Here is a 26,733-nt window from a genome sequence, read left to right on the forward strand (position 1 = left end):
TGCATAATATTGAGCAAATACTTCTACTTTATTTAATCTAATCTGAAGGCTCTAATTTAACTCTTTCATAACATAGTCAGGATTTTTCTCGACTGTAAATTCCTGTGCAACTTCAGTGGGTCAGGACTTCCTCCCATCTTTGAATGCGAGTCAAGGTCATTTATTAATTTTAAGCCGGGTCTTAGAAGAGGAGTTCACATTGACGAATGAAGGTGGAAAGCGCTCTGGTGGGTTAGTGATATATGCAAGATCCCAGAGTGTGAGCAGTCTTACTCTAGTGAACATGCACCAAGGTAAAACACTATCCTTACTACATTGCAATTTGGTAATTGTACATAGAGATGTCACAGAATGGCAAATATAGCATTTGGAAAGAATGTCACACTGGTGCAATAGGTGATGATTTTCACAGACTGAGACTGAGGCACATGGTTGCGATATAGTACAGAGGGAGCTTTGCTATGCATCTGGCTCTGCTTAGTTGGCGAAGAGTACTTGATGCTGACGTTGGGCGCCTAAAGTAGGAAGAGCTTCATTATCCATGAATGACATTCTTCACTTTGATGAATGCAAACAAAATCAAGAGGAAACCAAAGTAAATTAAATGTTAAATAAGAAACAAAATATTTGCTGCAGATTTAAATGTTATATTAAAGGTAACTCATCACCAAGGCTTTAGATATACTAAACAATTTTTAGTGTTCTAGAAAGAAATTTGAACATGTAGGTTATTAAGATTGTCACATCTTCAATACTTGACTTGGCTTCCATCCACCATTTTACAAGGTGCACCTAAAAATGTGGTCACAACTAAATTTAACTGCTGTCATATTAGGTTAATGAGGGCTGACTATTATGGTAACCACACACGTTTTGAGTGTATCTAATTTAAAATGCAATGCAGTGATAGGGTGCAAAGGAGGAGCAGCCTGTAATACTTCATGAGAGGTAAGAAAGGAAGGATTATTTTAAAATGTTAACCCTATTAATAGCTAGATATTTCCCTGGAAGGGATGTATTTCAAGCGTTATTTCCGAACTACTCCCAGCTACTATTACCCTGATGTATCAAAAGTCTTTGCTTCCCCTGTGCATGGCCAGCATTCTTTAATTTGGAACTCAAATTGGTTCTTTCCTGGAAAGAGTGGCTAGGAACCCTGGTAAAGATAACAATTCATTCTAGATGGGGAGCCCAAATGGCATCAATCAAATGAAAATCCCACCAAGTGGTAGAATTCTTCTTTTAATTCAAAAACAGAATAGACAACAGTGTTTGCTATAATTAAGAGGCACAAATGGGATTATAAGGTGTGAGTTTGAAATCTGTGATTGCCGGAAATAGAATTTAGTGAGTGGGTCACAATTACAGAGAAAAAACATTGGGTTGGATTCAGTCCGACGGTCGCCAGCGGGCCTGGAAATCATCGGGGATCTGGCGTGGGTGCATGGCATTTGGCTGAACCTGATTATGTGGCAGCAAGCTCATGAATGCAGGAATGTGGACAGGCTTGCCACCAGATCACATGGATGTGGCATCAGGAATCCCTCCTCACCTGATGTGCAGGAGCTGGCACCATGGGCACAATTCTCCCCCAACGGCGCGATGTCCGCCGACTGGTGCCAAAAACGGCACCAGTCAGACGGGCATCGCGCCGGCCCAAAGGTGCGGAATGCTCCGCATCCTTGGGGGCCGAGCCCCAACATTGAGGGGCTAGACCGGCGCCGGAGGGATTTCCGCCCCGCCAGCTGGCGGAAATGGCGTTTGTTGCCCCGCCAGCTGGCGGAAATGGCGTTTGTTGCCCCGCCAGCTGGCGCGGATATGCGGCGCATGCACAGGAGCGTCAGCGGCCGCCGACAGTTTCCCGCGCATGCGCAGTGGGGAGAGTCTCTTCCGCCTCCGCCATGGTGGAGGCCGTGGCGGAGGCGGAAGGGAAAGAGTGCCCCCACGGCACAGGCCCGCCCGCGGATCGGTGGGCTCCGATCGCGGGCCAGGCCACCGTGGGGGCACCCCCCGGGGTCAGATCGCCCCGCGCCCCCCCCAGGACCCCGGAGCCTGCCCAAGCCGCCTGGTCCCGCCGGTAAATACCAGCTTTGATTTACGCCGGCGGGACAGGCAATTTCTGGGCGGGACTTCGGCCCATTCGGGCCGGGGAATTGAGCGGGGGGGTCCCGCCAACCGGCGCGGCCCGATTCCCGCCCCCGCCCAATCTCCGGTACCGGAGACTTCGGCAACCGGCGGGGGCGGGATTCACGGCGGCCAACGGCCATTCTCCGACCCGCTGGGGGGTCGCAGAATGACGCCCCTGGTCGCTGCAGTCGTGGGCGGTGCGTGAACGCTGGGGGGGGGGCGGCCTGTGGGGGGGCGAGGGGGGATCCTGCACCGGGCTTCACCTGGAATGTGGGGTGGCCCGCGATCGGTGCCCACCGATCGTCGGGCCGTCCTCTCTGAAGGAGGACCTCCTTCCTTCCGCGGCCCCGCAAGATCCGTCCCCCATCTTCTTGCGGGGCGGACTTAGAGAGGACGACATGCTCGGATGACGTCCGTTATGCGGCGCCGGCCGCGTCATCTATGCGGCGCGCTTTTACGCGGGCGACAAGGCCTGGCGCGTGTAGATGACGCGGCCCCGATACTGGCCCATTGTCAGGGCCTGAATCAGTCGAGACCGGGGCCGTTCCGCGCCGTTGTGAACCTCGACGGCGTTCACGACGGCGCGGCCACTTCGCGTGGGAGTGGAGAATCCCGCCCATTGTCTTTGGTGGGTCCGGAAAATCCCATTGGCGAGAGGGCCGGAAAATTTTGCCAGTGGGCCAAGGAAGCCACATGTAAATAATAATAATAATAATCTTTATTGTCACAAGTAGGCTTACATTAACACTGCAATGAAGTTACTGTGAAAATCCCCGCGTCGCCACATTCCGGCGCCTGTTCGGGTACATGGAATGTCCAATTCACCGAACAAGCACATCTTTCGGGACTGTGGGAGGAAACCGGAGCACCCGGAAAAAACCCAGGGAGACACGGGGAGAACGTGCAGACTTTGCACAGACAGTGATCCAAGTCGGGAATTGAACCTGGGACCCTGGCGCTGTGAAGCCATAGTGCTAACCACTATGATATCGTGCTGCCCATCATGAGCTTTCGTTGGGCAAACTGTCAAAGGCCCGGGAGACATTTTGTGAATTTCACTCAATCAGGGAGGCAGCATTACATTATGCTGAATTGCATTTAAATTATATGCAAGTGGACAATTCAGCATATCAATGAGCCTCCCGCCACCAATAGGGGAGTTTCACCTTTTGTTACCTTCTTGGCACTGACTTGATTGCTTACAGTTTTCCCACTGCCGGGAGTCTGACACACAGCCTGCCGTGCAATTCTCCCTGTCCACCTGGCAGACTTTCTCCCACTTTTAATTTAGAGGCGTTTGTGTCTACCTGAACAAAGCTGAACATTGTCAGAAAGTGTGGGTGCCACACTACCACATAAAAAGAAATATCAGTTTGCATCTCATGAGAGCTAAGTTCCCTCCCAGTTCTTTCTTTTGTGACTATATCATCACAATAACGGTGCACAAACTATAGAGCAAGATCTTGCGGCTGTTCACGTCTGTGAGACCTACCGGTCCAGCCGACGGTGCACCCCGGTGATGGGCATTCCAGCGGTGTGGGGTGGATTCAATGGGAAATCCCATTCACAGCGGCAAGATCAGAAGATCCCACCGTTGGCCAATGGTTGGCCGCTGTCTGCTACCGAGAAACATGTCGCTAGAAGGCCAGTGAATTTCGCCCACAAAGTCATTAACCTCTTCTGGATTTGTCTTAGTTTGATTACAGAATTGGTTTTTTTAATACATTTTCAGATTGAATGCACATAGTCTTTGTCTGCACCATGCAGATCATATTGAGCATAGAGCGCTAATCGATCAAACATAGCGGTACAGACGATTCTATCACTGAAGTTTCTTTATTAACTACCAACATGGTATAACTCTGTCAAACAATCTCAAAGGGATTTTGTAGCCTTGACAGGGAGAATTTAGGCAGGTTGAAATCCCAGCATTTGACTTGCGTAATTGCCACTGAACACTTCCACTTCACCTTGAAAGAAATATTGTATTGGGCAGGTGGCACAGTGGTTCGCATGACAGCCTCACAGTGCCAGGGACCTGGGTTTAATTCCAGCCTTGGGTGACTGTGTGAGGTTTGCATGTTCTCCCTCTGTCGACGTGGGTTTCCTCTGGGTGCTCCCAGAGTCCAAAGATGTGCGGTTAGGTGGATTGGCCATGCTAAATTTGCCCCTTAGTGTCCAAAGATGCAGGTTAGGTGGGGTTACGGGGATAGTGCAGAGGCATGGGCCTTGGTCGAATGCTCATTCAGAAGGTCAGTGCAGCTTCGGTTTGATGAATGATCTCCTTCTGCACTGTAGGAATTCTATGAATACCACAATGCCCCAAGGTTCTTTACAATACACAGTGACTACTGCAACGGGAATTTTCCCAGTACAAGATGTGATTTAATAGTAATTTTAACAATGTTTCTTTATAAAGTAAAAATAATTATATTGGCAGAAGGAAACAATGATGGGATAATATCATTATGTAAATAATTGCATCGTTCTACCTTCTGGAATGTATTAATCCTCAGGTAAAACAATCGACCAGACCACAATGGCCTTAGTTACAATTTCATGTTGATGTGAAGCAGCTTCATATGCAAAGGAACACAACATTAGCAGTAACTTGTGACTGATGCTGATCAACTGACCTCAGAATGCACAGGAGCAGAATTCTCGAGACCACCTCTAGTAGGTGATGTACCCCATGGAGTATGCCTTGTGTAATGGTGCATTGTATACACTGTAAGGGTTGGCCCACAACCTCACCAGTGGTGGTCCTGTGGCAAAATATCTCTTTGCACTTGGCATGAGTGAGTGAAGGGCAAATGGCTTCTGTGAACTGGAAGAAGAAAGGTTAGGGTTGAAGAAAGACGCTATAAAATGCGAGCTAAAGGAGGAACAATCCCTCTTTGAAGGAAAAAGGGATGATTCAGGTAGCTTTAGGAGAACTGTCGTCTAGTTGGTCTGGTCGATATGGATAAACCCATGCATCATCTATTCTTGTCTTTTTGAAAAGTCTATTATTTGTTAAGTTTGAAGGAAAGTGTTCATGATTAGGCAGGAAGCACAAAATACATTTTAAAATTCAGCACTTTCTGGCTCAAGACTATATTTAAAATGAATGCCAGTGAGGATGTGGAAGCATTTTGAATGACTGGTTGCAATTCTACATTAGATATCAGTGATCCTGATGGTCTGTACAGTACATTCTTAAGATATTTTTAATTGCACAATTTATTTTCCTTTAATGGTGTTTCTCTTCTGTCCTCTTTCTGCACTGTCACTTCACACCTTACTCCCCTGCCAACAGGACCAACTACTAGGACATGGACAAGAGCAGCCCCAAAGTCATTAGCCTTCTTATTTTCCCTCTGTCGCTGTGGGGAACCCTTGACTTTTAGCTGCTGGTTTCTCCTGCCATCACAGCTGAGGATTCAACTGCACCAACCTATATCGGCTATTCCATAACACAGTGCATTGGAGACCCAATATAAATCCCCAACATAGGCTGGAATCCTCCAGCCATTAGGATTCTCTTCTCCCGCTGGCAGCACACTCCTGCCCGTGGGTTTCCCGGCGGCATGGGGAGGCTTCAATGGGAAATCCCACTGACAAGCGGCGGGAAGATAGAATCCCGCCTCCACCGAATGGTGAGGCGCTGAGGAAAATGTGGCTGGGGGAATCAGAGAATACCGCCCGTACTCTCTGGGCACTTCACTTTCCATAAAATGTTATTTAAACTTCATCAACATTTAAACGAATGATGTTGTTCCGAGCTGCATTGCATTACATTAGCACACTTCTCAATCTCGCCATTTTAATTTTTCCATAGAGTTTGGCAAAATACTGGATATTGAAAGGTTGAAACCTCCAGACACCTTTAGGCAAAATAAGGTTATTTGTTGCATTTCATTCAATTTCAATATTTGGTGATCTCATAATAGAACAAACATTTTCCTCCTAACAAAACTACTAAGCGAATAATTATTTATTTCAATTCCTCAAATTCAGCGTACCAAATTGAGCCATTTCCAACTTTCCAATCACATCCATGTCTTCCATCATGCAATCACAAATAGCAAAGATTATCACAGCTCTCCCAATGATTTATCAAGTCTATCTAGTGACTAGCTGAGTTTAACTGATGGTGCTGTGTCACGATAGAAGAGGTGGTGGTATAGTGGTATTGTCACTGGCCTAGTAATCCCGCAATGGTCCGGGGACTGACGTTCGAATCCTATCACGGCAGATGGTGAAACTTGAATTCAATAAAACCTCTGGAATTAAAAATCTAATGATGACATGGAACCATTGTGGTAAAAACCCATCTGGTTCACTAATCTGCTGTCTTTACCTGGTCTGGCCTACATGTGACTCCAGACCCCCAGGAATATGATTGACTCTTAAATGCCTTCTGAAATGGCCGAGCAAGCCATTCAGTTCATGGGCAATTAGGAATGGGCTATAAATTCTGGCCCATCATAAAACATTTACCCAGGGAATGGGAAAGAGTAATAATTTGTGATTCACGTTCGCAAATCAGCAGCTCATTCTGGGAGCACGCAGAAGTGAATTTTAAGTGAAAAAAAGATCACAGCTCAAAGCTGATGACCCTGCAGGATTGAACAATCGACTGACACTTCAACCTCAGGAAAGTATACAAGTGACAGATCACTATTTAGCAAGCTAAACTGCTGCGCTTCCAACCATGCTCCAGGATTGGGGGGCTCCGCTGTGGCCTGGCCCGCGATCGGGGCCCACCATTCGGTGGACCGGCCTCTCTGGCTGGGGGCCTCCTTTGTTCCGCGCCAGCCCCTGTAGCACTATGCCGTGTTGCATTGAGGCAGGCGCGGAGAAGGGAGACACTGCGCATGCGCTGAAATCGCATCGGTCCCACTGCGCATGCGCGGACCCCGCGGCTCCCATCCGACGCTGGGATCGGCAGCTGGAGTGGCGTGGGTCACTCCAGTGCCATGCTGGCCCCCTGTAGGGGTCAGAATTGCTGATCCTGAGGCCATGTTGACGCTGTCGGGAAGCGCGACGGCGTTTACGACGACGTCAACACTTAGCCTCAAGATCAGAGAATCCCGCCTAGTATAACTGAGTGGGCGGCACGGTGGCATAGAGATTAGCACTGCTCCCTCACAGAGCCAGGGACCCGTGAACAATTCCGGTCTCGGCTGACTGTCTAAGTGGAGTTTGAACTTTTTCCTCATATCCATGTGGGTTTCCTCCAGGTGCTCCGGTTTTCAAAAATGTGCAGGTTAGGTGGGTTGGCCATGCTAAATTTCCCCTTAGTGTCCAAAAGATTAGGTGGGGTTACTGGGTTACGGGCATACGTTGGGGACCTGACCCTAGATAGGGTGTTCTTTCAGTGGTCCTGCGCAGACTCGATGGGCTGAATGGCCTCCTTCAGCACTGTAGGGATTCTATGATACGATTATAACACAAGAATTCAGAAGGAATCTTAGTAGTGTTTAATTTGCTTCAAAAATCCTTCCAGACACGGCCTACCTCTGTCAGAGGTAGGGGACGCATAGCCGAACCTGCATATTATCAAATAGCCTGTGACTGTGAGCCAGGCTCACAATGTTCCCCACATAGTGAGTTACTTACTACCTTTGACCATATCACAATCCTGAGTGGAGCCCAAACAATTACAGATGAGCAGGGGAAAAAAATCCGGGGAAAACATTATGACACTACATTGTCCTAATAACCAGTTGCACTTGTACCTAGTTGGAAGGCAGAACGAGATGTTGTGCACTGTGGAGCCCCGAAGAAGAAAAGGGGAGAATGAAACATTCATTTTATTATAAACACATATTCAAGAAAAGCAACTTTGGCACGACAAAATTATTGATGCCCCATATTTTAAACTCCTGCAGTTCACTGTTCAGTTAGGTTCTTTTTTAAATCTGTATTGCGACACCTCAAAAGTATCCTCTATTTAAGTCATATTATTGTTACCATTCATTTTGTACAATAATCAAAAGCATGAACAAGTTTGGTGAGTCGACAATGCATCTGCAGTATTTAACTCTGTTTCTCTCTCCACAGCTCTGCTGAGTTTTTCCACCATTTCCTGTTTTTATTTCAGATTTCCAGAATCTGCAGTATTTTGCTTTCAATTTGCGGCCAGCAAAGTACTTGTTCAGTTGAAGAGGTAACTTTACATAAAAAGGCTTCTGACTCTTGCTTCCGAAGCACACACAAATTTTGGCCACTTGGCCAATCCCGAGAAGAATTAATGCCTTGACAGAAATGGAGGCGATGCAATGAAGTTACTGTGAAACTCCCCTAGTCGCCACACTCCGGCGCCTGTTCGGGTACACTGAGGGAGAATTCATAATGTCCAAATTATCTAACAACACATCTTTCGGGACTTGTGGGAGGAAACCGGAGCACCCGGAGGAAACCCATGCAGACACAGGGAGAACGTGCAAACTCTGCATAGACAGTGACCCAAGCCGGGAATCGAACCTGGGACCCTGTCGTTGTGAAGCAACAGAGCTAACCACTGCTACCATGCCACCATGTGACCACTGAGTAACATTTTTTGCAGCAGAAACAACCCAAATAGAATGAATGACATTTTACAATTTGTTCAGAACATATGAACATCCAAACATCTAAATTAAGAGTAGATTACTCAACCCCTCGAACATGCTGTGTCATTCAAAACGATCATGGCTGCTCTGATTGTAACCTCAACTCTATGTTCCCACCTACCACCAATAATTTTTCAACATCCTTGCTTATCAAGAATCTATCTAGCTTAGTCGTGAAAATATTCAAAGACTCTGCTTCCACCGACTTTTCAGGAAGAGAGTTCCATAGACTCACAACCTTCTGGGAGTCAAATTTCTCCTAATCTCTGTCTGAAACCAGTGACCTCATATTTTTAAACAGTGACCACCTAGTTCTAGGTCTTCCCACAGGAGGAAACATCCTTTCCACATCCACCCTGTCTATACCCCTTGGGGTTTTAATCAAGTCACCTCGTGATCTTCTAAACTCCAGCAGATACAAGCCTAGCTTGTCCAACCTTTCCTCATAAGCCAACCTTCCCATTCCAGGTATTAATCTAATAAACCTTCTCTGAACTGCCTCTGACACATTTACATCCTTCCTTAGAAAGGAGACTAACATTGTACACAGTACTCCAGGTGTGTTCTGACCAATGCCCTGTCTAATTGAGACATAACCACTATTGTTATATTCAATTCCCCTCGCGTTCAATTATAACATTCTCATTCACTCTCCTAATTACTTGTTGTACCAGCACACTAACCTTTTGCAATTCATAAATTGGGACATGTGGATCCCTCTGCGTCTCAGAGCTCTGCAAACTCTCACCATTTAAAAAATATTCTTCTTTTTTATTCTTCCTGCCAAAGTGGATAATTTCACATTTTCCCACATTGTATCATTTGTCAGATCTTTGTCCAATCATTTAATCCATCCATATTCCTTTGTAGCCTCCTTATGTTCTCTTCACAACTTAATTCCCTTCCTATCATTATATCATCATCAAATTCAGCCACTGTCACTTCAGTCTCAGCACACCAGTCATGACATCCTGCCAACCAGAAAATGACCCATTTATGCGGCACAGTAGCACAAGTGAATAGCACTGTGGCTTCACATCGCCGGGGTCCCAGGTTCTATTCCCCGCTGGGTCATTGTCTGTGCGGAGTCTGCACGTTCTCCCCGTGTCTGCGTGGGTTTCCTCCGGGTGCTCCAGTTTCCTCCCACAGTCCAAAGATGTGCAGGTTAGGTGGATTGGCCATGATAAATTGCCCTTAGTGTCCAAAAGGGTTAGGAGGGGTTATTGGGTTACGGGGATAGGGTGGAAGTGAGGGCTTAAGTGGGTCGGTGCAGACTCGATGGGCCGAATGGCCTCCTTCTGCACTGTATGTACTATATTCTATGCCTACTCTCTGTTTCCTGCTAGCTAGCCAATCTTCTATAAATGCTATTATGTTACCCCTACACCTTGAGTTTTTATTTTCTGCAATAACCTTTAACATGGTACCTTATCAAATGCCTTTTGGGAATCCAAGTACAGCACATCTACAGGTTCCCCTTTATCCACAGCACATGTTGCTTCTTCAAACAACTCCAAAATGTTGGTTAAACATGATTTCTCTCTCACAAAACCATGCTGGCTCTGCCTAATTAACTTGAGGTTATCTAATTGCCCTGTTATAACTTCTTTAATAATAGCTTCTAACGTTTTCCCTCTGACAGATGTTAAGCTAACTAGCCTGTTGTTTCCTGCTTTCTGTCTCCCTCTCTTTTGGAATAAAGGAGTTGCATTCACCAATTTCCAATCTAATGAAACCTTTCCTGAATTTCGAAAAATTCAAACCAACGCGTCAGCTATTTCACTAGCCATCTCTTTTGAGACCCACAGATGGAGAGGAGAGTGTAGAACTTCAAAACAACATAAATGAGTTGATGGAGTGGGCAAATAGGTGGCAGATTTTCAAGGGGTGCAAGTGCAGAGGGACCTGGATGTATATGTGAAAGATCATTGAATGTGGCAGGACAGAGAGAGCAGTTATTGAAGCATATCGTATTCTGGACTTTATTTATTGGGACATGGAATTCAAGAGCGAGGAGGTTATACTGAATTTACACAAGACATGTGTTAGACATCAGCTGGAACATTGTGTACAATTCTGGGCACCACACTAATGGAAGGGTGTGAATACATTGGAGAAAGTGCAGAGGAGGTTTACAAGAACGGTTCCAGGGATGAGAAACTTCAGATACGAGGATAGATTGGAGAGGTTGGGACTGTTCCCCTTGGAGAGAAGAGAGTTGAGAGGAGATTTGATGGAGACGTTCAAAAGCATGTGGGGGCTGGACAGAATAGACAGGAAGAAACAATCAAGAGCAAGAGAGCACAGGTTGAATATGATTTGCAAGAAAAGCAAATATGATGTGAGAAAAAACTTTCTCACACAACTTGTGGTTCGGGTCTGGAATGTACTGCCTGGAATTGTGGTGCAGGCAGGTTCAGTCAAGGTATTCAAGAGGGTAATAGATGGTTATTTGAATAGAAACAATGTGCAGGGGTACGGATGAAAGCCAGGGGAATGGCACTAAGTCATAATGTTCGTTTGGAGAGTCGGTGTAGACACAATGGGCCAAATGCCCTCCTTCTATGCCATAACAATTCTGTATGATTCTGTGAGGACTCCAGAACTTGTCAGCCTGCAGCTCCAACAATTTGCTCAGTACTTGATGATTGTAATTTTTTTCCTGAGCTCCTCCCTCCCTTTCATTTTCTGATTGACAGCTATTTCTGGGATGTCACGTGTGTCCTCTGTAGTGAAGGCCGATGTTCATTCAATTCAGTTCAGAAGATAATATGGATGAGGAAAAGCTGTTTGATTTTATTGTGTCTCTTTGATACTACTTTATAACTTTAGAGCAGAAAGTGGCTAAATGCTGGACTTATTCATTATAATGTTTCTTCTCTGCTTCAGAAACAGAAAATCAGAAAATCTTCAAAGGGTAAATGATTGAGGTAATTGAGGAACATCTCCCTAATTCAGCCACTTTCATACAGCTACACACTAAACCAGTGGTGTATTTCCTTTCTGATCATTTTATTTGTTGTATAGTAAGACACCAATATCAGTTTGGTTCAGTGGTAAGTATTCTTGCTTCTTAATCAGAAGACCATGGATCTAAGCCACAGTGTTAGGCTTAATCAAACATTTTAGATTGGCACATTATTGCTGACTTTTAGGTTGAGATGATAAAACAAAAGCTTTTTCAGATCAATGTAAAATGAAGAAGAACAGAACATTCTGGTGTTTTGGCCAACATTCCTCCCTTAAACAATTCCATCAGTGTAAATAAACTGATCACAATCTTGTGTGTTATTTATCAGATCATGCTCTGTTGAATTTGGTTGCTGCATTGATGAACAAAACAAGAAATGTAACTGTGCAGAATTCAACAATATGTTTCCAATGATGCTTCTCCTATTGCAGCAATGCTGTTTTTCTTTGAAAGAATTGGCTGAGAAGCATCCTTTTATTCTAATATGTTCCATTAATTTGTCTTTTGTTCAAAAATACAGGATCAGTTAAAACCTTTTTCCAAAACTCACCCTGCTTTGAGCAAAAAATAAAACTCTGTTGAACTTTGTGAAACTGACCATGTTGATCTTGGGATACAGTGCATGTAGTGGATATAAACTATGAATGGATATTATGAGCAAACTAATATATAAACTTGTACAAAGCATCAAAATCCATCCCCTCTGGCTGAAATGGCTTTATTCACAGTGCTATACTATTTCATATGTTATGAGTTAAACCTTTCCACATGTAAGGAAATAAATGATCTTGATCTCTAACTTCATACTTCCACCAGGTATCTCTTAGCTGCAACAAAAGACATGTGATTTTATTGTTGGCCCATTATTTTGGTTCAAATTCACTGCTGTGCGGTGAGTCACAAATCCATTGACAGTAGAATTCAGATTTTGAAACAAAATATAAATCAACCCAGGAAGTTAATATTTTTCAAAATATTTTGGCACAGGTGAAGAATGTATTAGGACTGTTTCTGTTCGCAATCTAACCACCATAACTTGCTCCTTGCCTGAAAGAAGCTCTCAGTATGTATTACAAGCTGGCAAGGTAAGATGTAGTAAGGAAGATTGAAGACACAGTTCAAGGGGATCTACTTTTCAGACACTTTTAAGAACAAGGAGGGTGCAACAAGGTGAAGTAGTTTCGAGAGCATCCTGGGGCCAGGGGATTTTAGTTACTTAAAGGTCAATCCCTGGCGGTGAAGCAGAGGGAGCAGAGGACAAGGAGCAATTCAGAGTCGGAGAAACTGAGCAAGAGCTGTACGGTGAGAAACGGATGGAAGTGGGACCAAGATTGTCGAGCAATTTAAAATTAAACCCAAGAACACAACGATGTTTCGAGGGAGGTAGAGTTGAATATTGTCCATAGACATGTGGAAAAGAATAATTGTTTGATCATGATGTTGCAATGGATCTGCATGTAAATGACGAATTGGATAGAGCCAAGGATTAAACTATAGATGTTTAGAATATTATCCCAATATATAGGAGAGGATAGAGACCACATATACACTAACACTAGGGTGCGCTGGAATTTCACTGGTAAACAAATCCACTATATTAAAGATGCACTTTTTTCACAATCTTTGAAAGCGATACTTTACACCATTAATACAAAGCACAGTGTTTTGGAAATTTTACTGAATCTGTATCAATGACACTTGAAAAATAAAGGATAAATTCACAGGACAGTTAACTAAGCAATGAAGTGCCTGATTAACATGGGGCTTGTATGACAGATGAGGGTTATGAAGTTTCACCTTCATGGAATGGACTGTTACTTTTCAGTACTATACACAAGGGTACTTAGAAAATAGTTATACAGTTTCATTAACTGTATAATTAAATCTGCAACTAGATCAAATATATTTTAAGGTGAGGTGATGTTTATAACTTTGGGTAATTTAGGGCAGCAAAGTGGCGCAATGGTTAGCACTGCTGCCTGCGGCGCTGAGGACCCGGGTTCGAATCCCGGCCCTGAGTCACTGTCTGTGTGGAGTTTGCACATTTTCCCAGTGTCTGCGTGGGTTTCACCCCCACAATCCAAAAGACGTATAGGGTAAAAGCAAATTACAGCGGATGCGGGAATCAGAAATGAAAGAATGCTGAAAAATCTCAGCAGGTCTGGCAGCATCTGTAGGGAGAGAAAAGAGCTAACGTTTCGAGTCCAATGACTCTTTGTCAAAGCTAACAGACAGAGAAAGTGGGAAATATTTATACTGTGATGTGAGAATGAAAGATGAATCATAGCCACAGAAACCCAGGGAAACCGGGTGCTAAAAGACGTATAGTGTAGATGGATTGGCCACGCTAAATTGGAAAATAATAATTGGGTACTCTAAATTTAAAAAAAAGTCAAAATAAAAAACTTTGGATAATTTGATGTGATGTTAACACCATTGCTTGAGGGCAGACATAACCATAAATATGACATAGCATGTTCCATTGGGGCACAGTCAATTCCAGATGCCCTTGCACTCCTCATGAAGGCTTTCAACAAATTCTGTCCAGTGCTCATAAACAGATCAGTGTTACTGGTGGGCAAGTGCTTTATGACAAGCTCTCTAATGGACTGATAGGGTAAACTTCCTTTCTTATTCTGTTTATTACAATATGAATTATTTGCATTTCTGAATCCTGAAAAATGTAAACTCGCCACCCCAACCCTTGACGATATTGTTCCATACTGTAGTACTGTTCATTTGTTCTTAAAATGTGGGTGACAATGTTATGGCCAAATTTATTCCCTTAGTTGTCTTAACCAGGTGGTAGTTTGCCTTCTTCCTTTATCCCTGCAATACTAGCCCATAGGTGAACCTAGATGTTGAGGCTATTTGACTGCAGAGATGTCACATCCAAGCTTGATCCTGTGTTACTATGACAGCTGCTGCTGAGGCTAACATTGTGCCATGAGGCATGATGGTAAAATAGACTAACAAACTTTATGTGTGTGAAAAGCTGCAGCTCAGCAAAATGAGTTTTGTATGAAAAGGAGGAACAACGACTTGTACATTGGACTCTTCACTGATAACACCTTATGTTGAAACAGCAAAACTAAGAATCTCCAAGGGTAACTGATGCCTATGTGGTAAAGGATTATTTATCAGTAAGAACTACCATCTTATAAAAAGAAAAAGCTTCCGACATTTCAACAGCGATAACCCTGGGGATCAACATTAGTGGAGAAGAGACTTGATTTTGGAACTCAGAGAAGGATAACAAACCCTCCAGAGAGGGCCTGGCCAGTTCTCTCTATTGGGTAGTATTTTGACTTCAAGTTGTGAGTCTTGAAACTTATGTAACTCTTCAAATAAGCGGATAACTAAAGTCTTATTGAGTTAGACAAAGTTGTATTAAATAAGGGTTGTATTGAGTATAATCCAAAGTACGACTGATTTGCCTGTTTCGTCAGTTGAAGCCAGTAGCGGTGACAACACTGCCCACATGCATTTCCAGTGAGGGCATCTGAATTAAGAACCTTCGTTATTGTTCCCAGGGATACTGAGACCATTTGTGTACTGCCCCCGCCGCAGAATTAATGAGAACAGATCACACCCCGTGTTTCATAATTACTGATCATTATTGGGCTGGGTTGTTTAGTTATATAAACTGTATTGGGATCCAGAGATTAATGCATTCATCCCCGGCCCAAAGTAATCACTTTGATCTAAAATATGATCAATAAGATCAATGTGTGCTCTCCTCCAAAATTCTGAAGGGATAAATCATTCAGTTTCCTTTCAAGATAAGCAAGTAGTGAGAGTCATTGCTCAAGGTTGGGTGGGGGGGGGGGGGGACCCCTCCTTGCTACAAGAGTCTTAGCTTGAAATGGCTTCCATCAACCTCTTGCATTCTTATGAAGCAACTAGTGAAAGTTAGAGGCAGAGGTGTCCCATAGTCCTGACCTCCTGTAGAGAGAGTAATTTCCCATCCTATCCCTGACTGAAGCTATGAATGATTCATTGTTCTTCCTTCAGATCAAGAGACATCAGTTTGAGAGGTCATAGCTGGAGTACGTAATTTTCCGAGCTCCGCAAACAAATTGACAAATATCACCATGACAACAGCATCCGATGAATGAAAATGTGTAATTTCAGGTAGTAAGGCGCGCTCTAGGTAGAGACCGTGAAGATGTAAACAACCATTCAATTGGAGGGGGGGGGGGGGGAGGGGGTGGTTATCAAATTGAGATCCCTTTTTTCACACAGCTCAAACCCTAACTGCAGCTGAGGAAGGATGGAAAGCTACAGCAACGTGAAGGAGGTCTCTATGAGCAAGCTCAGCTGCAATTGACAGTGAACAAGGATTAAGTTAACTCTGGCCAATTCAATTCAAACTAAAGACAAAATAAGTGATTTTTTAAAAGTCCAGTTGCTCATTGTCCCAGGTTCGATTCCCGCTTGGGTCACTGTCTGTGCGGAGTCTGCACGTTTTCCCTGTGTCTGTGCGGGTTTCCTCCGGCAGCTCCGGTTTCCTCCCACAAGTCCCAAATGACGTGCAGTTAGGTAATTTGGACATTCTGAATTCTCCCTCAGTGTACCTGAACAGGCGCCAGAGTGTGGCGACTAAGGGCTTTTCACAGTAACTTCATTGCAGTGTTAATGTACTTGTGACAATAAAGATTACTATTGTCATTTCTATCGCAGTTCACGTTATTTTGAATTTTAGGAGGCAACTGGACCACCAGGAGGAAACCCACACGGGAAATCATGCGCACTACGCACAGACAGTGACCCAAGCTGGGAATCGAACCTAGGACCGTGGAGCTGTGGAGCAAATGTGCTCCCACTGTACTACCGTGCCGCCGTAACTGCGGTTACGCTACAGTCCCCCTTGTAAATCTGCAGTCAGGAAGTAGGGCGTTCACCTCCATTCACACGTGTGCTGTAACCGGTGTTCGGGAGGCAGTGAGCACAGCGATAAAAAGAAAAGAGAAAAAATGCTGTGAAAACAGAGCCGGTCCGGCATCATCCGTGCAGAGAAAAAGAGAGTTAACGTCTGACTTTTCTGCAGTCTGTTGGTGACACGCTTTTGACAAACTGCGATTTGACACATTCTGTCCATGCCCCCTATTAATACAATACGTCGTGGTCTGTTAGCACACTTTATAACTTTGTTTGGCTCCAGCTTTTAGAGCGATAGAAGTCTTCTTCGTCGCTCTGTGGTGAATACTGAAGATTATAAAGTGAAAGGAGGCTGACTGGGCGCCATGTAGGGTCAAACCCCCCCCAATTGCATTAATTTATTTTGCCAAGTTGGAACAACAAAATGACTTGACACGGGGTGTGTCCGACAGCAGGGGGAGCTGTTGTGACACAGACACAAGTGCACTGCTTGGAGTGCCCAGTGAAAAGGACCAGGGAAGATGTAACACGGGGGGGGGGGGGGGAGGGGGAGAAACTGACAATGCTTCTTAATACCGCTTCAACGGTGAAACATTCCACTCCACGGTACCGCCGTTCTTTACCTTAAATGAACGCCCATTTAAAACAGAAATCAATCATTAATGGGTCATCAACATTGTCACAATCAAATCCTTTTTTGTTCTAATTCTGCAGCATATGTGACTTCCCTTGAAGTTACCGAGACAGGGTTCTATCCAAATCGTACAATTTGAAACAAATTCTGGATTTTTAAACAGATCAACTAATTTCAGTAATATCTGATCTGGAAAAATAAATATGGATATACGAAATGAATATCACTGCAAATTGCCACTGAATCAGGCTGCATTTCTAAACATCTATCGTCGGAAACGAAGCAGATTACTAGAAGGAATGCATTAATCTTCTTTATTATTGGCTAGTTCTAGTGCCGAGAATGTTTACATCTTTGAAATAGATCTAACCGAATTGAAAGACAAAACAATTCGCCGATTTAAGTAACAATTAAATATTGTCGCTCACACCTAGTTTTGATGTCCACATTGAAATTAATTTCCTACTGTTTTGAACCCTCGGCGTTCCCCAGTAAGGATTTGGTGATGCATTCGCAATACTCAATTCCGAAAAGTTAAATAAAATATTTTAATTTTTCAATAAAAGATTCATGAAACCTCAAACGCGCCTGCTGTGGTTCCAAATAATCTTCGGTTGAAACTCAAAAAAACGAAATGATTGTTTTTAAGGGGTTATCGATGAAATTTTAACAAGAGTTTGCGGCCCAAAATATAGGTAAGGATGATATTTATTAGAGCGCCTGATCAGAATTAAAATGTTAGTTTTCCTGCGTCCCTCCCATCTCACCACTTCATGGTCATCGAGAAATATAATCAGCCAGTTTTTAAATACCCATGGATGAATATATGAAGATGGATAGAGAATCATTTTGACATTTCGTAAAGTCTTATTCTGAGGTGAATTTTGTACAGATTCCTGAAGGGGTGATTTCGCCACTTTGTTTCAATTGAGCTGGGGTCAGGTCGGTCCTCCTTCTCCCTTCAATTTCAAACGCTTTACATCGTAATTTGCATTTCCAAATATGAAATATGAAAGTTGGACTAAATTAAACGCTGCGTTGCAATTGTCGAAACCCCACACCGCTCAAAAAAGACACTTCGAAGCTTAAACAAAAATATCTTCAGAACACTAACTACCCCAATGTGAGTGTGTGTGTGTGTGTGTGTGTGGTGGTGGGGGGGGGGGGGGGGGGGGGGCGAAAGATTCTCTCTGTCTCGATCGACAAGGACCCAGGGTCTGCAATGATGCTGTAGACGTACCTGGAATCTAAAGTCCCCAGACTTTCAGGGCAGATTATCGAGATCGCTGTGGGTGCTTTGGAGCGGGACAATTCGTCCATTTGCTCCAATTGGAGTCAGATTGCAGTGGAAACCCGGAGTTTAGTTGTGTTATCTGCACCGTTTGACTGTTTGGCCACAGGCAGGCCCAGAAACACAAAAAGAAAACACGCGGAAATGGCCTCGAGCTTTGCGTTGTAATTACAAATCGATTTAAAATGCAACATTCCCCTTTCTAACCACAAAAATTGCTGGCTGCTTTCTGGAATATCAGATAGCGCTTCGCAACCCCTAGTATCGCCGCCTGGTGAAAGTTGAACCGAGAATCGGTATTTAAAAATAAATGAAAACTGCAGCCTTGTTTCGTTGCTCCGGAGGTGTACATTCGCAATGTGCAAACATCAAATAGCTATTTCTACCCGCTCCCTGCCTGCGCGGGTTTTGCTGGGGACCGATTTCAATTCATCTCGGCTTCTCTCAGGACTGACTTGGAGGTCGGGTTGTGTCTCCTCGCAGCGGCAAACACATGCTTCGGAATTTTTTTTAAAAAATGAAGTGGCGTGAGTCGAGCCAGCGCCGGATAGTGGAGACAATATTCCTGGAGGCGAGACGTTAGCTCGGCCACTAATTGGTTTCCAGTGTATTCGGGTCAGGCCTGATGGGCGTCGTTGTCCCATGTTCACCAGCCCGGAGGGGCGAGATTGAGACGGCAATTCTAGATGTAACCAGGGCGATGTGGCATTTCTGTTCCTTTTCGTAAAATGTTACTTCTAATATTCTCTTTTAAGCATTGTGAAATACACCGCTCGGGAGGGGCGCTACACCAGAGGCCCATACTTTGCCATTGTCTTACGTGTGGCACATGAAAAGGCGACATTACTTTAAGGTGTAGAGTCAAGTGTGTTTTGGCCCAGTTTAGATATTGTTCCCTGTATTGTGCAGTACAGTACCTGGGCATTAATTAATGATGTTTAGCTCCGGCATACCGTAACATCAATCCCTCTGTGTCCCCAAAACAGAAAATACTGGGCAATCTCAGCAGGTCTGACAGCACCTGTGGAGAGAGAAGTGAGTCACCGTTTCGAGCGAGTCTGGATGACTCTTTGCCGAAGCTAAGTCATCCAGACTGGAGACGCCAGCTCCTTTCTCTCTCCACAGATGCTGTCAGACCTGCTGAGATTGTCCAACACTTTCTGTTTGTGCCTCAGCTTCCAGCATCCGCAGTAATTTACTTTTATAATCCCTCTGTGTTAATCAGTTTTGAGATGTACAGTATTGAGGGTGGATTTGGGGAGACATAGTTGCCATAATGTAATTTCACGGAATTCGAATTACATTTATGAATGCTGTTTAATACAGCTATTACCCCCCCCCCCCCCCCCAAATTCTCCCTCGTTTATGCTTAACCCTCCGCGCCATGCCGGCGTGTCTTGCTGTCTTCCGGTGGTTGGAACCGATGAGTGACATTCGAGACTCGCTCACGTCGTATTTGTCAGGTTGCAGAAGGACATCTTGCAGAGTAGGTGCGGGAAATATACCAGTAGCTCCCGTTGTCGGCATCTTTTCAGCAGATCGCCTTTGCAGGAACAGCGATCCTTCACAATACTTGCTCTGGTCCATTTTTGGCGGAGTATTGACCGGCCAATCCCGAGCTGTGTTGATTAACCATGGTTAAAACTTTAAAGAAAATGACTGTGCTCGGTGTTAAAAAAGCATACTGTGGGTTATGAACAATTGTTTCAAAATTCCTGCAGCCAGGAATAATTCGTAACTCCAATAAGAATTCCGCTCAAGAAACTCTCCCAAACGCCGTTACCAAACCAAAAGGGTGGTTGCGATTTTCCCTGCGAAGATTATCGAGGTTAAAATCTGATACATTTCTTCAACGCGCCTTAACAGCACACACCGCCCTCAGTAAATGCTGTGGCGTTTCCAGCAAGGTTTTGCCTTGGGGCGGCGGATTGGGTTCATTGGGATCCCCGGGATTTTAGGAATTCTGGCCCCAGCCCTTTCCCCCTGTCCTGCATTCCACACTAACAGACATCGCCCCCTTTCACATGTTTAAACAAAAATATTGTCATTTCACTTTGCTGCTACAACAAAGGCTATTTTGTGACACCCTCCTGGGTCGGATTTTAACAAGTTGACGCGGCCTTTCCGTTCAGGTGAACGGAACGAATTCAGGTGCTGAGGGTTTAAATACTTTTATTGTAGTTTAATTTCAACCACGACGCTCTCCGCCTGCAATTAACACGCAGTCCGTCCGTGTTCATCTTAAGGGTCCAGCTGAATCTGATTTCATTCACACTCCGACTTCTGGTGCCAGGTATTAATAACATTGCGATCGTATGACAATGCGCTCTGATTATTGTCGAAATGGCAATGTAAAACTATCAAATGTCGACATTTAGAAGTAACTGTCATGTTGTGGTTTCTGACCGTCATCGGCGTATGTTACACCGTCTTTTCAAACACAATACTCAAAATCCCTGACCAAATTGTGTTTCAACTTTGGCAACAATATTAAACGTTCATTGAGAAACCCCAGCAATATTCGTAACTGCACAAAAATACCGCGAGGTTAAGGAATAGTCGGACACCTAAGACTGGCGAGTTTATTTAAGGTGTAGAGTAATTAAATCGTACACGTTGCCCCTGTAAATTATTAATTCTTAGAGTATTATCAGCAACGACATTATAATGTAACCACCTTTCCCAACAATCTAATCGCGCACTAATGTCCCCAGCCACCCTATTTCTACAAATAATTAACACGATTTATTTTTTTCAATTGGCCTCTTGGTGTAAACAGGTCCTCCCGTCTTTCACTTTTCCAATTTAGTGCAAGCCGAACAATCTAATGCCTCTGTGCACTGTGGTGGCGAGGAGATTTGAACGGTTGGCTACTACATTCAGCAGTGTGTCAAAAAGGACAACAGGAATCACCAGGCTGTATCCTCTGTGTCGGTCTGTGTGTTTTCTCTCTCTCGCTCTCTCCCATTCCCCCGCCTAGACTGTATCTCAGCTGAAAGGGCCATTATATCTACTCCTGCTTTGTTACTATTTAACTTTTGTTGCGGACCAGCAGACTGCTCCGAATCCAACAACTTAAAGCGAGATAACAAGAGCTCCCAATAAGCGACCTTTGTAACAAATTCCAAAGCTCCCTCAGCAGCTGTCTTGATAAGAGTCGGGCAAACCCCATTCATTAATTGAGAATTTTAATCTGGGTCCCTGTTACTTGAGCTCCATGTCATTTTTAAAAACAAAAACAGAGCCACCTCCAGCAGACTTTCCTCCGTGGGCTTTTCAAACGGAGGTTTAAATGTGTTGTTCTACCAGAACACACGGCGCGTGTCAATGTAATCGGATAATACTAGCGAGTTATGAATTGCATTATCCCAACGGAAGGAACATAAGAATTCCGGGTAACTGCTAAGACAAAGAATCCCAGGAAATATTATCCTTGAATGTTAAGAAAAAAAAAATCAAAATTATTGCAGGCAGAGCTGAAGGTTAGAAAGCGGTTTACATTGTGTGGGAGATCGATTTGCAACGTGAGCGTTACTTGGATACTTGCATCTATGTATTCCTATATATTAAGCTTAAAGGGCAGAGTTGCTTCTTTATTGAAATGGTTTCATTTTGTTTAGATCTTGCTTTCCGGCATTCACCACCGGGTTTGTTTTATATATTGGGACAGTTTTAGCTCTCTGCATAATCTCCATCTTGCTAACATCTCGCAACAAATGGTTGATAGGTTGTCAAAAATAGTTATTGATTTAGTCTCTTTTTAACTACTGCTGAAACTTCATCAATCGTGGGCGTGCAATCGAAAAGCCAAATGGCTCCTGTGTGTGTGTGTGTGAGGATGGTGGGTGCGGGGTGGGTAATTTCCCCAAGCGTTGTTGTGACAACCGTTACTCAATCGGGATGCTTCGGCCCTTTTACACAACGCCCCGTTTAGGCGTATTCGATGTAAAGGCGTCAGGATGAGGTTTGGGCCACTGGTGTCGTCTCCAGGACCTTTTCTCAATTCGGCAGAAGCTGTGATCCGGGAAACTCTCACCTCAGCTGCCAATCCTATTTCTACATCAGGGTGGGAAGGGGGAGAGGGGCGGAGGAGGGGGGGGGGGGGGGGGGAGAGAGAGAGACCGGGATCTCTGGAAAATCGCGTGTGTGGAGTGCTGGTCATAAAAGTTAAGGTGCTGCAGTTAATTGGAACAATAGAGATGTGTAGGAGAGAAGGATATACTGCAGTGGGGCACAGCTCGCTCTTGTAGAACGCCCAGCCAAGGTAATTTGGGATTACAGGCTTTTGATCACATTTGCGAGCAGCGTGTGTCTCCCAGTAGCAAAGGCAGAGAGCTCTTGTGTGATCAATATTGACTCGGTTCGAACTGCATACAACCAGCTCTGGCTGCAACACCCCCCCCCCCCCTCTCTCTCTCTCTCCATCCCCTTCTATCCCCTCCTCTTTCAATCCAGCAATCCTATCATTAGACACTTAACATTTTACCACCCCTTCCTGAGCCAAAACCGTTTTTTTTAACACTGTAAAATCTTCGGAAATAGTAACTCTGTTTGGTGGTGCTAATCGATAACAATATCACGTTCACAGATACCCCATCATCCCTGCGCCGCGCATGTATGAACTGGGTGGGTGTCTGCATGTGCAATTTATTTGATGCTGTGCATATCTGGTGAATAATACATGCACCTTTAATGTGGAGAATTTGCAGAGTGGCAAACGTTCGAGATATCGTTTGAGTGTGCATTTGTAAAAGAGAAAACATCAAGGAAAGATTCGGCGAAAAGTAATATGAATAAATTGCATTGGCTGTAATTTATGTTCCTATATACATGAGACTGTATATGTAGTGTAAATATCTGTATATCACACCAGATATCAATTTCGTGTGTATTTGTATTTTCAGCAACTCAAGTCCTGACGACAGAAAAATGATTGGATTATTTTTAAACAAGTGTTAAAGGAAGGCTCCAAACAATGCAGATCCTGCCGTGGACACTGATATCTGCTCGTTTCGTTTCTCAATATCATGTCCGCCACTCAGACCAGCAGTATCGTGGCAGACGCGCGAATATCGCGCGTTGGAAGTCTTTAAATAATTGATTGTTAATCTCCAGTCCGTGGACAGGGCAGAAGAAAGTGACATGGAAAGGGTATGCGAACGCTATTTCAGCGTCCGGCAGTTTATTGATCCTATATTTACCGACTCACGCAAACTCTTCAGGACGGAGGGTTCAGTTTGAGAGCAGCACCGGCCCTGCTTTGTGGGATCTGTCACAGACTGCGGGCAGGGCGGGGGGGGGGGGGGGGGGGACAAATCGGATATCTGAAAGTGTGCCCCATCGCCTCATGCAGCATAATATCAAGGAAGCATCTTTAGTTACACCAGAGCGTTACACCAACACTGAGCGCCATTTGGTGGGTCCCCTCACCAGCACCATTTTAAACCTCAGCCATGTGTTATCTATCGGAATGGACGCTTGGCTAAATCTGTTGCTAATGGTGATAACCTATTTGCATAGATACCAATCTTAGACATATGTATTAAAGCTGCTGTTTAAAGCAGATCAGAGACCCATCTACTCAAATGGACTGCAGTGAAACTCTCCAGGTTACACCTTGTGAATCGAGAATATTGCCATTCATGTTGCAATGATCATTTAAATTTGGGGGGGGGGGGTGGACTTTTGCAGAAACGCTGATTGACTAAATAATACAGGCATTTGCAGTCTCTATAATTGATGTGGGGTGTTCAAATCTACAATTGACAAACACCATGATCAACCCAGCACCTGAGATTGGAGCTAAGGGCATGAGTGAATGTGCGGCCGTTTTAAAACCAGTGTTTCTGACAAATAACCCCGATTGCTCCGGCGACGATTTCTCGCGCATCGTCTTCTTTTCCTTCCCAACCCGAATGAAAAATCGCGCGGCTGAACGCATCGATCCCCCAAGGTGTCCCAATCATCGCTGTTAAACATGCAAATGCACTATTACAACCCAGAATATCTGAAACGGCCCCGGTATGTTCACTTGTGATTGTATTTTTTGCAATCTCGCCACCTAGAACATTATCTGGCCGTGTGCTACCGTCTCAAAATATTTGAACAACCAGAAAAATCGATTTCTTTGACTGTGATGAATTCCGAATTGTAATTCGAAGCTATTGATTTTGTGGTTTCAAACGCGAACAATTCTGTCTCCCCTATTGCTAGTATAGAATACTGGCTCTCTCGCTCTCTCTTTCTCTCTCTCTCTATCCTTTCCATATTCATATCATAATCTCACTAATACGACATTGTGCCGGAATTCTCAAATCCTTTCTGATCATTGCGGAATAACAATTCAGGGTAGGAAATCAACAATTATTCCAGCCCGAGTAATACATTCAAAAACATTTGCAAGTTGCAAACAGGCTTGCATCTGACTGTGATGTCGGTGTAGGGATTGTGGCGATAACAAAGAATCCTGAAGCCGGAATATCCATTAAAAAAAAGATATGACAACAGTTATCAGGGCCAAAAGATATGACACAGTTATCAGGGCCCACCCAGCCCCTGAATAAACCCTGGCAGCTCTCTGCACACCACACATTTGAATACAGTGGTTGGGCTAAATTATGGCACATAGGATTTAGGACCATTTAATAGGAGATCTCAAAATGTTTCATCAGGCTTGTCAAGTTCCATCAGCTCGTGCTCCAGGACAATAACCACCCGCAATTGGAAAAGATTTCTTTAATGTTACAATTTTAAAAAAATGTCGCCCTCCAGTTGTTCGACTTTGTGGACCCTGTCAAAACCTTAATTGGAAACGTTTGCATGTCATTTCTGCGTGCCTTGCTAAATCCAGAAGCAGTTAGCTCCATTGTGCTAATTTGTCCCAACTCTCTCCCATGCTACGTTTTTTTGGAACAGAAATAAAACACAAACGCTCGATTGAGTTTAACAACAGAGACACTTAAAAAGCCAATTCAGGATAGTTTAAATCTTTATTTATCAGGGTCTTGTAAAACCAATTCAATCTGCATTACATTAACTGCTTTTCAATAGCGCATTGACTGTAACTAAAAGATGCCTCGCTTCGCACCTAATTAAGGGGCAGGTAAATTGTCGATGCACGTGGCACCACATGGATGATACACCTGAGAACATTTCAGCGCCGAAGATGGCCGAGCTGCTGTTCAAGGAGAGCAGGTGGATGGACCAATGTGTCGGTGAGGGTCCAAGAGACGGTGGGTGCACTGGTACATTGTCACAATGACCACGCTAGGTGGCCCAAAACTCTTTTTAAAAAGGCTATTAAAACATTCAGTTACAGAAACGAACAGCACATCGCACAAATGCTACCGAATAGGAATGAGGTATTTCATATCAGGTATATAAGGAGCAAATTTGCCCAACTGTGACATTAGTTCAATTCAAATTTCTCATGCTACTGTCTGTCCAGTGATCAATGCATAAAATGAAAACACAGCTCGGGGAATAGAGACAATCCCTGCCTTTCATTATGAATAACCTAATCTGCTGGAAATAAATTTGCTATTTGCTCATCAATACAAATCATCTAATGGGCAGACCAAGTCCCTCGATTTGGGGATATGGAAGAGAATAGAGATTAAATACAAATTGTGCTTTCTTTGTGTGACAACAGCAATGTTTGGTGTAGGTAGCAGGACATCTACCTTTGTTAGGTACATCTATTTCTCTATCAAATAATTACTGCCGTATTTGCATAGGCTAAACATGGGGGAGGGGAGGAGAAAAGGACAATAATGGGAAAACCCTGGGGATCCTGCCGGAAAATAAGGAGTGTGAGATGAATAGAAAACAAGAATAACTGTGCGCGCGTATGCAATACATACACAGGGACACACACTTACATAAACACACACTCTCTCACATAGAGTCACATACACACAGGCACCCACACTCACATAGACACACACATAGGCACATACACATACAGACACACACACACATAGGCACATACACATATAGGCACACACTCACACATAGGCACATACACATATAGGCACACACACACATAGGCACATACACATATAGGCACACACTCACACATAGGCACATACACATATAGGCACACACTCACACATAGGCACATACACATACAGGCACACACTCACACATAGGCACACACACACACAGGCACACACATTCACAGAGGCATGCACACAGAGACACATACACTCACACACATAGGCACACACTG

At 44.2% G+C, this 26,733-nt stretch overlaps 1 protein-coding gene across 3 annotated transcripts in view; it reads right to left on the minus strand.

Annotated features, from left to right (window-relative positions):
* LOC140395091 (hepatocyte nuclear factor 6-like) overlaps positions 1 to 26,733 on the minus strand; it is a 129,410-nt gene that overhangs the window by 100,990 nt on the left and 1,687 nt on the right. The window lies entirely within an intron of this gene.

This window comes from Scyliorhinus torazame, chromosome 18 (genome assembly GCF_047496885.1).
Source record: "Scyliorhinus torazame isolate Kashiwa2021f chromosome 18, sScyTor2.1, whole genome shotgun sequence".
Classification (NCBI taxonomy): domain Eukaryota; kingdom Metazoa; phylum Chordata; class Chondrichthyes; order Carcharhiniformes; family Scyliorhinidae; genus Scyliorhinus; species Scyliorhinus torazame.